Here is a 14348-nt window from a genome sequence, read left to right as displayed (position 1 = left end):
GATGCCATATGCTGCCCAGTTAAAGAAACTCCAGCTCTACTCAGTTGCATACCACCTGCTTAGAGGTGATCTGTGCCTGACATATAAAGCCATGTCCAACCCGGAATTAATGGACATACTGCACATCAGAAAATCCAAATCCCATCGAGCTACGCGCTCGAGGGACTTGAACCTCAGCACAGAAATAAATAGGACATGCTGGAGGGACAGATTCATAACCCAGAGGCTCCCTTCACTCTGGAATAAAATCCCAGTCCAAGTTAGGCAGAGTCCCTCACTGACTCTCTTCAAGAGGAATCTTGATGAGTGGATGGGAGATTGTAGGTTTACCCTGGGTATCACTTCTGTGTCACTGTTAGACAGAGGCACAGTAAACTAAACCTCAAAAAAGGGCATAGTAAAATTCATTTAAATGGGTGGCGAAAGCCAAACACACTCTGGCTAGGCTTACAAATGCCCTAGGGCAGATAGCCTAGTATGAACCTATGAACCTATGAACATGTACATTCCCACATTGTTCTGTTTATAGAGCTAAAACAGTAATACTTACAGATTTTTTCAAATCATGGTGAAGGTAGGTTGCCATGGGTATTGAAAATTACTACTGCTCAATACTCACACAATCTCAGCTATTTAACTGATGTTGCACATATTTCATATTGTAATATACAAAGCTGAAGTAACTGCAATGCGAGCACAAAATAACAGCATAAGTGCATATCGAATCCACAGTCTTACATTTTATTAGCCAAAAGGCTAATGCATTTCTTATTGAGTTAATTTTGTAACTTGGAATCCTTAATCCTCTCACAGACACATAAACGATTAGGACAGTGAGCAAACATGATATTTTTAATAGCCTCACAAAGATCTACAAGCATATTGTTTAAAAAAGTACAGGTATACAGGATTATCCTTTCTGATCCCCACCATCTCTTCCATAATAAGAAACATAATTGATAACTCGAGAATGCTTAGTCATTTCTGCCTACCTGTATGTGACAAGTTGTCAACCAATACTAATTGCCATACAAGTACAAAGTAACAGCAGAAGCAGGTATTAAACATGCAGATTTTATGAACATGAACATCAGTATCACATGTATTTATTCTTGAGCCACTTTTGATTTTTCAGAATTAAACATTCATACATACATGCGTATGATCGTTAGTATAATATGCACTATCTGACATTTGCAGGCCTCATAAAAGCTAGAAGTATATTGGTAAAATATATCATAGGTACACATGATGATGACTTGTGACTTCCATCTACCATCTACATATTCCAACTTTATATCTATCTATCAATATGAATTTATCTGTACACAGACAAACATATACAGTATATATATATATATATATATATATATATATATATATATATATATATATATATATATATATATATACATCTTTCAAATATTTAGAGGTGTGTGTGGGTCTTGTACTTAATGGGCTAGAATTTTATATTACCTCCGAAATAATATGGGTACATGCAAAATGCTGACTCCCTTGCAGCCTGCCCATGTATTATAAATGCAGAAGACAAACTGTATAGTAATGCCAACTGTAATATGAATATAAATTAACATCTTAACTGGTTACCGAACCCACAACATTAGTATTTATAAGCTTCAAGATTAGGTACCATACTTATTAAGCAATCTTTGCAGCTCAGCAGATTTAATCCTTCACAGACACATATCATGTTTCTTTATCAAGTACAAACTGATATCTGTTAGTAGACTCAGAAAGAAATAGGGATACATTATTTAAAAAATACAAATATCATGTTGATGATTTCCAAACCATAATCTCTTCTCCCTATTTCTGCATACGCATGTTTTGGTACATGCATTTCTTGGCAAATATGTATGTCTTTGTACATATACTGAAATAGAAACACACAGCCATAATTTTATCTGTGCGCCTGTTTATGAGTGCATCATTGCAACCTCCCAATATATTACAGAAATAGATGGTGAGAGCCATACTAATGCCAGCATACATAGTACTGTATTCAGTGAACCTGACATAAATCTAACCTGCACCTGACCAAATATGTTTTTTTTTCAGTAAGAGCATATGAACATAAGCATATATTTTGCACTCAAGTCACAAGCAGTGCAAGTGCTATGTCTACAACATGATTATTCTGTAATTGTACAGGTGAGCAGTATATGTTACAGTAATAAAAGTTTTACAACAGTGAAAAATCAATCAATGCTACATATTACAGCTATACAGACAACAGGCATAAAGGTTTGGAATATGTAATTGTAGGGATTTGACAGGTTCTTGTTGACCTGAGCAATCCAATCCACTAGTTTTTGATTCAGGCCATATTATTGGGAATGGCTTTGGTCACTTGTCCAAAACATCCTTGTACATCAGCAAAGTTCCCAGCCAATCCAGTTCCATAAGTATCATCATGAAAGTCTGCTGCCTTGTTTGCGTATGAGCTTTAGGTTGAACATACACATAAAACAGGTGAGCGGTCTCTTCAGCCATCCTATCAGGCACCTACACACACCTCAGCTATATCTCTGCTGAAATGCTCATAGATCCTATAGAAATCTTTAAGTAAAACAATCTCTTTATAAATTGCTCAGTGAGGTACCACTCAATTTCACAGCTAGCAATAGAATTAACTGGAGTACCACCATTATCTCTTTTAAATTTGGTGCATTGTGGTTGACTTCACTCTGTTGGTGGACATTCTGGAAAGAAGCTCAACAGATATTGAATAATACTTGTCACTTGCAGAACTATAGGCAGATGCACCGATATCAGAAAGGTTACACATGTACATGCAATGTGAGTGAGAAACACTCTTTGCTGTTGAACCTCATTAATAATGTGTGGTGCAAATAGTACTTAAGTCCAGTGTGCACACTATTCATTTCCCTGATATCTCCATACTTTATCATTTATATGAGGTAGCTCTTGCCTGATAGTACACAAGTTAAAACACAGGATTACCAGCTTGTAGCTTTAGGTTTGAAACTGGATTGTGGTACAAGTAAGCAGCAGCAACAGCAGTATCTGTGCAAAAGAAAGATCTGCCAATCTACTTTTCATAATATGCAAGTGAGAACCCTATGGGGTACCACAATGAGTGAATTGTTGACTCAAGGGCACTAACTTTTTTAGTTTTTCTACTTCTTCCTTCATCAATTATTTATTTAGTTCTGCAATACATATTATTTATGCATATTCATTCAACTCATTGGTTTGTGGACTAGCCTATTTATCTATGGATTCTGTATATTTTACTTCGTTTACTATCAGATGTTCAAATTGAACTCTGTCGACTGCACTTTTGTCGAACATGGAATTCGAAAATGGTAATGCCGAACACCAAAAGTAACCTAGGAATGGGTTTTAACATGGGTCAAGATAGGGGAGAGGTTTGTAGTTCACCAATAACAGTGAACACCTATCCTGACCCATGTTAAAACCGTTCCTAGGTTGGCTTTTGGGGTTCAACATTACCATTTTCGAATTTCCGTGTTCAACAAAAGTGCAGTCGATGAAGTTCGATTCGAACATCTGATAGTAAACCTTTTACTTATATTGTTTCATTTAATTGCATACTTTTTAAATTCAATATCCTGCTGAGTCTGTATATTTTGTATATGCTTATCTTAATAGATTTGTTGTTGCCATTATTGAGATCACTACTATGTGTCTGTTTACATACATATTACAATGCAGATTCTGGTGAATTACAGTGAAATTTCTAGCTATAGCCACAGTCATTGAAATATTCTGCATGATAACACATTTTCATAAAGTTCAATACATGCTGCCCCATTAAGTCAGCTCCAGTATGGAGTTTCCACAACTGATGCTTTCTTATATATTGTACTATATTTGTAAATATGTTCCATATATATATAACTTTATACATGTCTGAAAATTGTTACTCTAATGATTAAACTTTACTAAACAAGTACATAAGCTGCTGTTTAAAACAATAGTGTTTATGTGTTCTCTGACCAAATAATGCACTACTAATAATTAAATAATTAATCATACCATTGCAGACATCCACAACGTTCCACTTGCTATTAAGTGGTTGCTTTGTGTTATTTATTTGCCTATGAGTGAGTGAAAGTCAGATGGGCAGGGGCATTATTTTTGAGGAGGGATACCCCAACACATGACAGACAAAGGCAGGAAAAAAGTAAGAACAGGTAAGTTACACAGTCAGCACACTGCACTACACAGACAATGGAAAGTTGTCAAACAAGGTGGAAAGGCATACTAGCAATGGTAAAATACCAAAGAACATATCTATCTAAGCACTGTCATGTTAGGACATTTTGCACACTGTGTGGCAGTCATACCTGGATGTGTATGACCGATGGCAAATTTGTGTTGTAAAGTAATAAATAGGGATTCCAGTACTCACTGGATAAATAAACCCGTATCCAAGTAAACTGCTAAGAGTGCAAGTGTATGCCGAGCAACATCACAAGTCGTGGAATGCTAGATAATTCCAGCAGAGGAGAGAACAGAACCTATGACCATGCATGTAAAAGCAAACAACCAAGCACAATGCCAAACAGGAGTACTGGAAAAAATAATCAGCAAACTGGCTGCTACCTACACATATACATGTATACAACACAAACAATCGTGTAATGGAATGCATATATGTCACGCACATATGCCTAACTTGAATTTACATGAAAGCAGTGTCAATATGCATACATGCACCAATGACATGTAAGAAAGATATATGTTCACAAATTTAACAGTACAGCTATATAAAATATATACGGTGGTGCATATGAATTTCAAAATCCTACAATGGTTACAATGTAACTCACAAGTATAATGAGAATAAGGATGTATTGCAAGCATTATCCAGCGAATGGTGTGCATATGTCTGGTATCTGTATAATGACCATAGATTTGGCACACTTTGACCTTGTAAACAAACTAATACATGACAATGGGCAATAATTCCAACAAATGCAATCATATCTTCAAGATATATTACATACTGGTAAAGGAGTAAGGAAGGTGGACAACATGGGCCCACATCGAGGATGACAATGATAAAGGATGGCGACAAGGCAAGGTTACACATTGCAAATACATGTGTACACTACATAGAGTGCTGTTGAAGCCAACCAAAAATACATTTAAGAAAATGGCAAATGTATGTCACATGGGCAGACTGTATTGCTGATGCCCACAAAAATGGACATATATGAATCACACATGTACAGTATTTTACAATTATGCAACATCAGCAGGCATAGGTAAGCAAGCTAAGAATCTGAATCGCATACAGAATATGGTGCCATGCCAATGTGGAATAACAACTACAGATATGTGTCATAGACACGACTGATTACTGAGCAGTGGACAGTCCTGTGAGCAACTTTATAGCATGGCAAAGTTAAGTCAGTGACTGCTCATATGTCAAAGGTACAACACTGTTTTTTTTTAATTTCTCCAAGTCTTTTGGGTTTCTAATACCATGACAGGAATGGACCCCATTCCTGAGTCAAAGTATGATTGAAGTTCATGAAATTAGTATTGTTTCACTCTTTGATGTCAGCCAAAAGTGCTCTTCACAGCACCCGCAATGTGCTCAGAAATGACTCCTTTTGCAATTAGTAGGGTGTTACATGAACTGGTAACATATCTAAAGTAATTCTTTTTTATAAGACCCATTGTTGCTACTACTATTGGAACTGTCTGGGTATCTTTCTTCCACATGGCTCTCATCTCTGCCTGCAGATCCAGGTATTTTATGACTTTGTGTCTTTCTGTACGCAAGAAACTGTAGTCACTGGGTGTGGCAATTTCAATGATCAATGTTACTTTTATCTTCTTTTCTTGGACCACTATATCCAGTTTTCTAGCATCTGTCTTTTGAACTGTTGGTATTAGGTGATCCCATGTGATATAAACTTCATCATTTTCCATGATTCTTTGTGGAACATGTTTCCAGTGTTTTTCACCCACTTCGATACCATAATGTTTGCACAATCTCCAGTGTAAGAGATTCGCCACATTATTATGCCTTTCAGTATACAGTCCCTCTGCCATTCATGCATTGCAACCAGCAACAATGTGTGTGACTATTTCCAATTCGGTTTTACAAAACCTACATATGTCTGTTTCTCCCACATGTTCAATGGACTTTGTAAACCAGCATGTATGTAGCCAACTATCTTGGGCTGCCAATATTAACCTTTCATTTCTTGGTTTTAATTCACCTCTCCTTAACCATTCCTGTGAATGGTACAATGCTGTTTCACTATGGATCAGGCTATGCATAGTGATATGTACATAAATCATTGACTATGAAAGTGTGTGAATTTCTGCGAATAACAAATGGATGTAGAGATGTAACATTGACCAAAGATGGCATACTGTACTATTATGGAATAAATTAGCATTACTACTGTGTATACATTAATATTAAATTGGGAGCCTGTGCAGTCAATAAATGAGTGCTGCCCATATGTGTGACATACATGTATATGACCCAACATGGTATCACCAATGCCAATACATGAACCACAACATGATACACATGGGCAACATGACAAATGCCATCCAAAACATATGTAAGGACATGTCCTTCTGTTGCACATACATGATGTGGCAATACACAAATCATAACTATACCACTGTGGTAGCACTGGAATATGAGCAGCATGCTGTTTGTGAGATTATGTCCCTAATCTGTGTTTCCAGTTGAGTTGTTGCAGCAATAGCTGCATGTTAAGTGCCATAATGCATGAACAGCTGAATGTAGATGGAAAGTCTAATGCGTTAATGTGTGTAATGCACATGTTGAAACATAAATAAATGTTACATAATATTTGTATTATATGTTAAGACCTGTAACACATAAGCATGAAATGGTATGCATGTACTAGAGTGCATATACAGTCCAATCACTGACATGGCAAACAGCATGGTGACAGTATTACATGACTGGATCACACAGAAAACACTTATGGACCTGAGGGACCACCTTGAGGGATGAACAATGCAAATGATTTCTCATGCTATCTCCCTGAATGAATCATGCATAACCCATGCCATATCTGTGCACAAAACACATCAGTCACCACCTCCCAGATCTGGTCCTGAAAATTGTCCTGCTATTGTTCCTGGCATCGTCTCCTCTGGGGTGCAACAAGGATTATGGCACATGCAGTTCCAGCTTCCCTGTCATCATTCTTGTTATGGCCATGGTCATCAGAAGACTCCAGCAGTGGCCTGGCATGCACTCATTGTCTAAGTCCATTGGGTGGTCGTCCATGAGTCCCATGCTCTGTGAAGATGACTCACAACACAGGACAGAAATTACATATGCATACCTGATTCTGCTGGTTTGCATAACATACCCATGTGACACAATGAATAGGCAGAATCCAGTCCTTACTGAATATTATAATACGTTATGACCATAGTCCATTGTGCAACCATATGTGATATATGTCAGTACTCAAAACCATAACAATGAAAAACAAATCTCTATCAGTCTGCACATTCATATGAAAATCATAGCTGACAATAAACTGATACTGAAGTGCACATCTGCAATCCAAGTGACATTAATTAACATCCCGTCCATGTGTGAGATCTGCATAACAGAATATGAGAATGAAGATATATTATTATACACTAAAGGTCTCATTTAAAATGCAATGCAAGACCAAATGGTGCAAAAATTATCAAGTAACACGATTATAATCAACAGATTTGTTGCTAGTGGATGACTCCTCATGCACACAAAACCTTCCCTATGTCACATTATCTATATTTATGGACATGTGCAGTAATGGAATCTCTCAGGGACATAGGACTATATCATTTCATGAAAGCCCCAATTTGCTGAATGCCTATTCATTGAACTTAAAGCATCGAATTCCATTTCAGCGAAGAATTACATAATGAAAAAGATTTCTCAGGGAAAAAAACTACTTGGTCACTGTAGCGATCATAACACAGATTACATTATTTTAAACTCAACAAGGTGGGGGCTTTGCCCTCCACATCACCCTAATTATATATTCCAACTCCAAGATTGCACTTCATTGGGGAAAAGGGCAAATTTGTTACAATGTCCAACTAACTCCTTTCCATGGGAAAAAAAAATTGGTGATGTAATCCTTCACTGAAATGGTATTCAATGCTTTAAGTTTGATGAATAGATGTTTGACGAATTGAGCTTTGACAAAATGATAAGTACCCCATGGATACTGTATGCATCACACTGTGAGCAGCTTACTCAAGGCCATGCAGTGGAATGCATAACACAGCTAACCCGTGGAAGTCATGACACATGTAGCCAGTCTTAACTAAGAGGGCCAACTTGGTTGATACACCAATAGATCTTATAGTTTATATTAGGAAATTGAATTTTAAGTTATTATTCGATAGCAATGAAGGTGCTGAGTCTGGGTTGAGATTATCAACTGGCTACAGCCCACCCCTGCTCCCTGCTCTTTTGTTATTTGAAAGAATCTCTAACTTAGCTATGAGATCTTTGTGTAATCGACCTTCTGGATTTAAGCATGCAAGTATTTCTGATGCTGATCTTGAACTGTTAAACCACTTAAAAGTGAACAATGTATGTATTATTAAACCAGACAAGGAGGGTGAGATGGTCCTTATGGATGACATGCAGTACATGGAAAAATGTATGCCTTACTGTTTGAAGATACATATGAGCAGGTGTCAAGAAGGGAAATGACTCTTGCATTTGTCAGGATTAAAACAATGTTGCATGATATGCTTATGCAAGGACAAATTTCCACAGATGAATACAAATTTCTACATTTTGTTATTCCCATGATCCTTATTATTTTTTTTGCCAAAAAAAACACAAGGATTTTGCCCCCCCTCCCACCACCACCACCACCACCACCAATGTGGCCTATTGCTAATGGGAGGTTGTTCGTGATGTCTACGCTGGCAAAATTTCTTGACTTTCACTTAAAAGATGTTTTGAAAAAAATACTTATTTAAATAGGGACTCATGGAATTTTCTTAAAAAATGTAATGAACTGAAAGCTGATGAGACACTATAGATGGGAAAGACCTGTATACATGCATTTCCCACAGTATTGGTCTTGAATGGTTCTTACACACTAAAACAGATGGGCCCCAGGACAAGGTGAATCTCTTTTGTGAGCGTTTGTCAACTGTTTTGCATGATATATATATTTTTTTACCAGAAATATTTTTTGAAGAAAAAAAGATATAGCCATGGGGATGGCTTGTGGTTCAGTACATGCAAATATCATTATGTTACAATGGGAAAAACACTTTGTACTTAATAGTAAATATAATGATTACTGGCATTTATATGCAATATACCTTGATGATTTGTGGTTAGTCTGGAAGAAAATACAGACTGCTATAGCCAAATTTATTCAATATTTGAATAACACAATGGATTTTTTTGCAATTTACATATGACATAGGGTCAAATTATATTCATTATCTAGACATTTTGTTAGTTAAGGACTATGAAAAATATATGTATATCTTTAGTATTTATAGAAAGGCTCTTAAACAACTTTCTTCATTACTCTAGCATGCATGCTCATCATGAAAAGGAAGCAGTGGGGAAGGTGCAATTTGTACGTGCAGCAAGAATGGTTACCTTGTTTGAAGAATATTTGTCTGAATATAACAACATCAAGGATATGTTCTTGAGAAGAGGATATATAGGGCTTTAATGATAATTTATTACAAGAATTGGTAGAGAAAAGAAGTACCTTCCATTTTGCCTCCATTCTTCTGAGGGTAACCAGGGTGAGAATGTGATCTGTGATTCCAGTATGGACATGGTTACACCTGTGAAGTTAATATATGCCACAAGTATGATTACTTCTTTTTATAATGACAATAGTGCTTTAAGAGTTATTCTTAATAAGAACTGGGCTGTAATGAATGAATATGCTGAGGGTATTAAAAATTTGGGAAAATGATTGAGTATAGTTTTTAGACTAGGTATCTTTTATAGAGTGAAATGTTAAAATGCCTGCTGCCATACAAACACAAGGCATGTTTAAATGTCTTAATTGTAAAATTTGCAAACGTATTGCTGTTGGTGAAAGCGTTATTATTAATGGCAGAAGGGTTTATATCCCAGGTAGATTCAATGCCTAACCAAAGGTGTAGTTTATATTGTGCTATGCTAGAGTTGTCCTAGCTTCTCTGTAAAAAAAACAGAAAGGTTTTTGAAAGACAGACCCCGGGATTCATGAAGCTTGCACCAGGTGCAGGCATAGCGTCAGCGATCTAACACCAAATATGGCCGCTGAGCGATTCAGGTAGGAGCTGTTTCCACATGCACTACCTGCAAACGCTACTCCCACACAACTCCTGAGCCTTGTATGCTAAGTACTCCATGTGCAGCAGTGTAGCATGCAAATGAAGGTATATAGTGATTCAGGAAGTAGTGCAGGTATAGTTTAAGCAAGCAGAAATGTAAACCGTAGAAAATGGTTTACATTTTTGCAAACATAAAATCGGAGCCATGACAGCCGACCAAACACATGTATTATAATGTTAATATATGCCAATGGCTAAATATATAGCCATTGGCATAAAAAATGTACAAAATATAAAATTAACATTAAATATATATATATATATATATATATATATATATATATATATATATATATATATATATTCAAACTATCGCAACATGTGCAGGGCAGCGGTGCGCAAAGGGGATCACAAGGAATTTATAAAAATATAGAATAAAACTGCAATGAAACACATATCACGATTTCCCCATAATAGTCAATGGCAGGCATGCTACACCATACTCATTGCACAAGGGTTGCTTAGGGGCAGTGACAGTGTTATGCTCAGTAGCTAGGAATTAGTAGACAATGCCATGGAAATGAGAGGAGTAATAGTGAATCACAGATTTACCGCTGGTGTAAGGATGCACTTCACAGCATAGTGTTATAACACCGAGGTGAGCCCTTGAGATAAAGATGAAATCAAGAGAGGGGTGTGTTGCCATTGCTGCAAGCACATTGGAGCACTGCTAAAACAGTCTGCCCCTAGCTAGGCAAAGCTGCAGGATAGGGGTGTGTCAAATTGCCCATAGCTATGCTTAGCGGAGAGTACACAAGGTAACCGAGTATGCATGTGAATGGAGATGAAAACGCACGTAAACCTGGTAAATGGGTTTGCGCGTCACACATTGCAGCTGAAACAGGAAGGATATAGGAAAGAAATAAGGAAATGCTGCAGCAGTGAAATTGAAGTACAAATGACTAATTAACACCTAGGACCCTACAGTTGGCCATTGACAACAGCTAACAAAGCTGCAAGCAGCTACCTGCAGAACAGAGAAGGGAAGGGGCTGTACTGCAAAGAAAACAGCAAAGTGTCAAAGCAGAATATGTGAATGGAGATGAAAACGCATGTAAAACTGGTAAATGGGTATGCGCATCACACATTGCAGCTGAAACAGGAAGGATATAGGAAAGAAATAAGGAAATGCTGCAGCAGTGAAATTGGAGTACAAATGACTAATTAACACCTAGGATCCTACAGTGGGCCATTGACAACAGCTAACAAGGCTGCAAGCAGCTACCTGCAGAACAGAGAAGGGGAGGGGCTGTACTGCAAAGAAAACAGCAAAGTGTCAAAGCAGAACAAAGGCAATATGCAATATATCAGCTACAAGGCACAATTCGCTATGACTGGGTAGGGAAAGTACAAAACAAGAAAGACAGCAGGTGGATGCATGCCTGATAATGGGAGAGGATCCAGGTCTAAAAGTGAATTAAAGGGCAACAGAGTAATCAAGGCAGGCAAGTAGATCTCCACAGTAAAGGCCCCATACTTGCAGTACTCATTTCAAAACCCATAATTAAGACACACAGCAGCTGGAATAGTTCATACACACCCACTTACATCAGCAGCATCCATAGCACAATACTATAAAGTTTGAAAGTACCTCACACACATTTGTGTATTCCCATACACTCTGCACCAGTGGTGTATACAGAAGGGGAACTTTTATTATGTACATGTTAGGGGCTGCCATAGCTTTGATCCACCAGCATGTGTTGGAGATTGAAGGTGGTATGGAGGATGATGCACACGACCACCGCAGGCACCAGTGGAGGAAAATGTTCAGACCCAGGCTAACCTACCAAGGGCTACATGATCTGGAGATAGTAGAGCATTACAGGGTGGACAGGGACACCCTACAGCAACTTGTGGAGCTGTGCCGGCCACGCCTCGCAACCAGAACAAACAGAGGGGATCCCATCCCAGTGGATACTAAGGTATGTGTAAGCCTGAGAATACTAGCTACAAGTACCTTTCAAAGACCAACTGGGGATATCATGGGGATCTCACAGGCATCAGCATCCAGGGTACTACACCAGTTCCTGGATGCCATGTTACCACATGCCAATGAGTACATATACTTCCCCCCGAACACAGGAGGAGTTGGCCAGCAATAGGTGTCTCTTCCACCGTGTGGCAGAGTACCCAATGGTACTGGGTGCAATAGACTGCACGCACATACACATCAAGTCACCACATGGTGAGCAGGGATGGTGCTACAAAAACCGCAAGGGATACCCCTCCATCAACTGCCAGGTTGTGTGCAATGCCCAGGGCATTATCATGGATGTGTGTGCTGGCAGCCATGGAAGCTATCACGACTCCCACATCTGGCATACCTCACAGCTGTATCGGTTATTTGCCAGAGGGGACATCCCAAATGGCCACCTAGTGGGGGATACTGGCTATGCACTGGAACCGTGGATGATGATTCCCATCAGAAATGCACACACACTCATGCAGGAACACCATAATGAGGCACATGCTCAAACCAGAATCATCACAGAGTGTGTGTTTGGGATGCTGAAATCACGGTTCCATTGCTTGGACACATCTGGTGGAGCCTTGCAGTACTCTCCAGGCATGTGTACCCACATCTTCATAGTGTGTGCCATGCTACACAATATGGTCCTGCGGAAACAGCTGCAGCAGGGACAGAATGGTGAAGGCCCTCACAGCCTACCACCATTGCCAAGGGCCCCACAGGCACAGAGGTACTCAGACCACCAACACCCTGAGCCAGCCCCAGTAAGGAAATGGAGGTGTGCTCAGTATGCCCATGCCTTGGCAAAGAGGGCACACACACAAGGCTACCTGTAAATTGTCATGTATAGGCAGTCTACTATGTGCATCCAACATAAGCAGCCCTCAACTATTGCACACACAATAGCCAGTAGCACAAGGTAAGTCAACACCTGAACAGTAAACTAAGCTATCAGCATATGCAGATACTGTATGTATAGATTCATAGGTGGGTACTTGGCCAACTGCCAGAGGCCATTCATAAGGCCAGCCAAAATGTGTCAGCGTTTGCAACCCCATTGAGTCATTAACCATCCCTCTGTGGAGCAAAGCCAATGGTGCAATCCCCGGGGTGCATCTACTGTTCCCTATCCACCCTTCAAGGTTTCTCTTGCAGAGTGTTAGTGAGGGGCTCTGTAAAATGTAGATAGGGATGCTGTTCCAAAGTATGGGGAGTGTCTGTGACAGGAAGCTGTCCCTCCAGCATCTTCCGGTTATTGTTGTGGCAAGGTCAGCTCACTACAGTGTGTGGCTCACTGTGACATGGATTCCCACAGGTGGAGCATATCCATCAAGCCAGAGTTTGACATGGCTGTGTTGGTCAGTGGAGATCATTTCTGGGTAAATGAGATGCCACTGAGTAAAGCAGGAATGTATCCAGTCCGGCCGCAGATGTCATATTTTGGAGGCCAGTATTCCCCTTGATGAGGTATATTCATGGACCCCCCAGCTGTTAGGTACATCCTACATGGATTATTATACCCTATGATCGGACTGATAAGTGATGAGTAAAGGGGCACTATAACCCCAGTATGTCTAGATGAGAATCCTTTAGTAGTCAGATGGCCTACATAGAAGGATGTCCTAACTACTGTAGAGATATGATTGTCACAAGGGAGATCACTATCTACCTTAGTCCCCAGATACCCCATTACCTCATCTGTATTAAAGTGGCTGCTGTTCATGTGTTAATATGTGGGTGCCAATTCCACAATGGAATGACCATGCAGTTAGTGGCACTTCGCTGGAGGCCATGTCAGTGTCACCCTGTGATGTTCTCGGTGAGGCCCCCTGTGGGATGTCCGTGTCAGCTCGACTATCAATCATGGCTCCCAGTTTACAGTCATTGCCAAACATGTTCTGCCATAGTCCACCTGTGTTTGCCTGTACATCAGAGATGTATATGCCAAACAGTAGGGCTCCCAGGACTGAGTTCTGTGGGACACCAG

Source organism: Protopterus annectens, chromosome 5.part0, assembly GCF_019279795.1.
Source record: "Protopterus annectens isolate FY-2018-M chromosome 5.part0, PAN1.0, whole genome shotgun sequence".
NCBI lineage: Eukaryota > Metazoa > Chordata > Ceratodontiformes > Protopteridae > Protopterus > Protopterus annectens.
Note: the sequence above shows the minus strand (reverse complement) of the source record.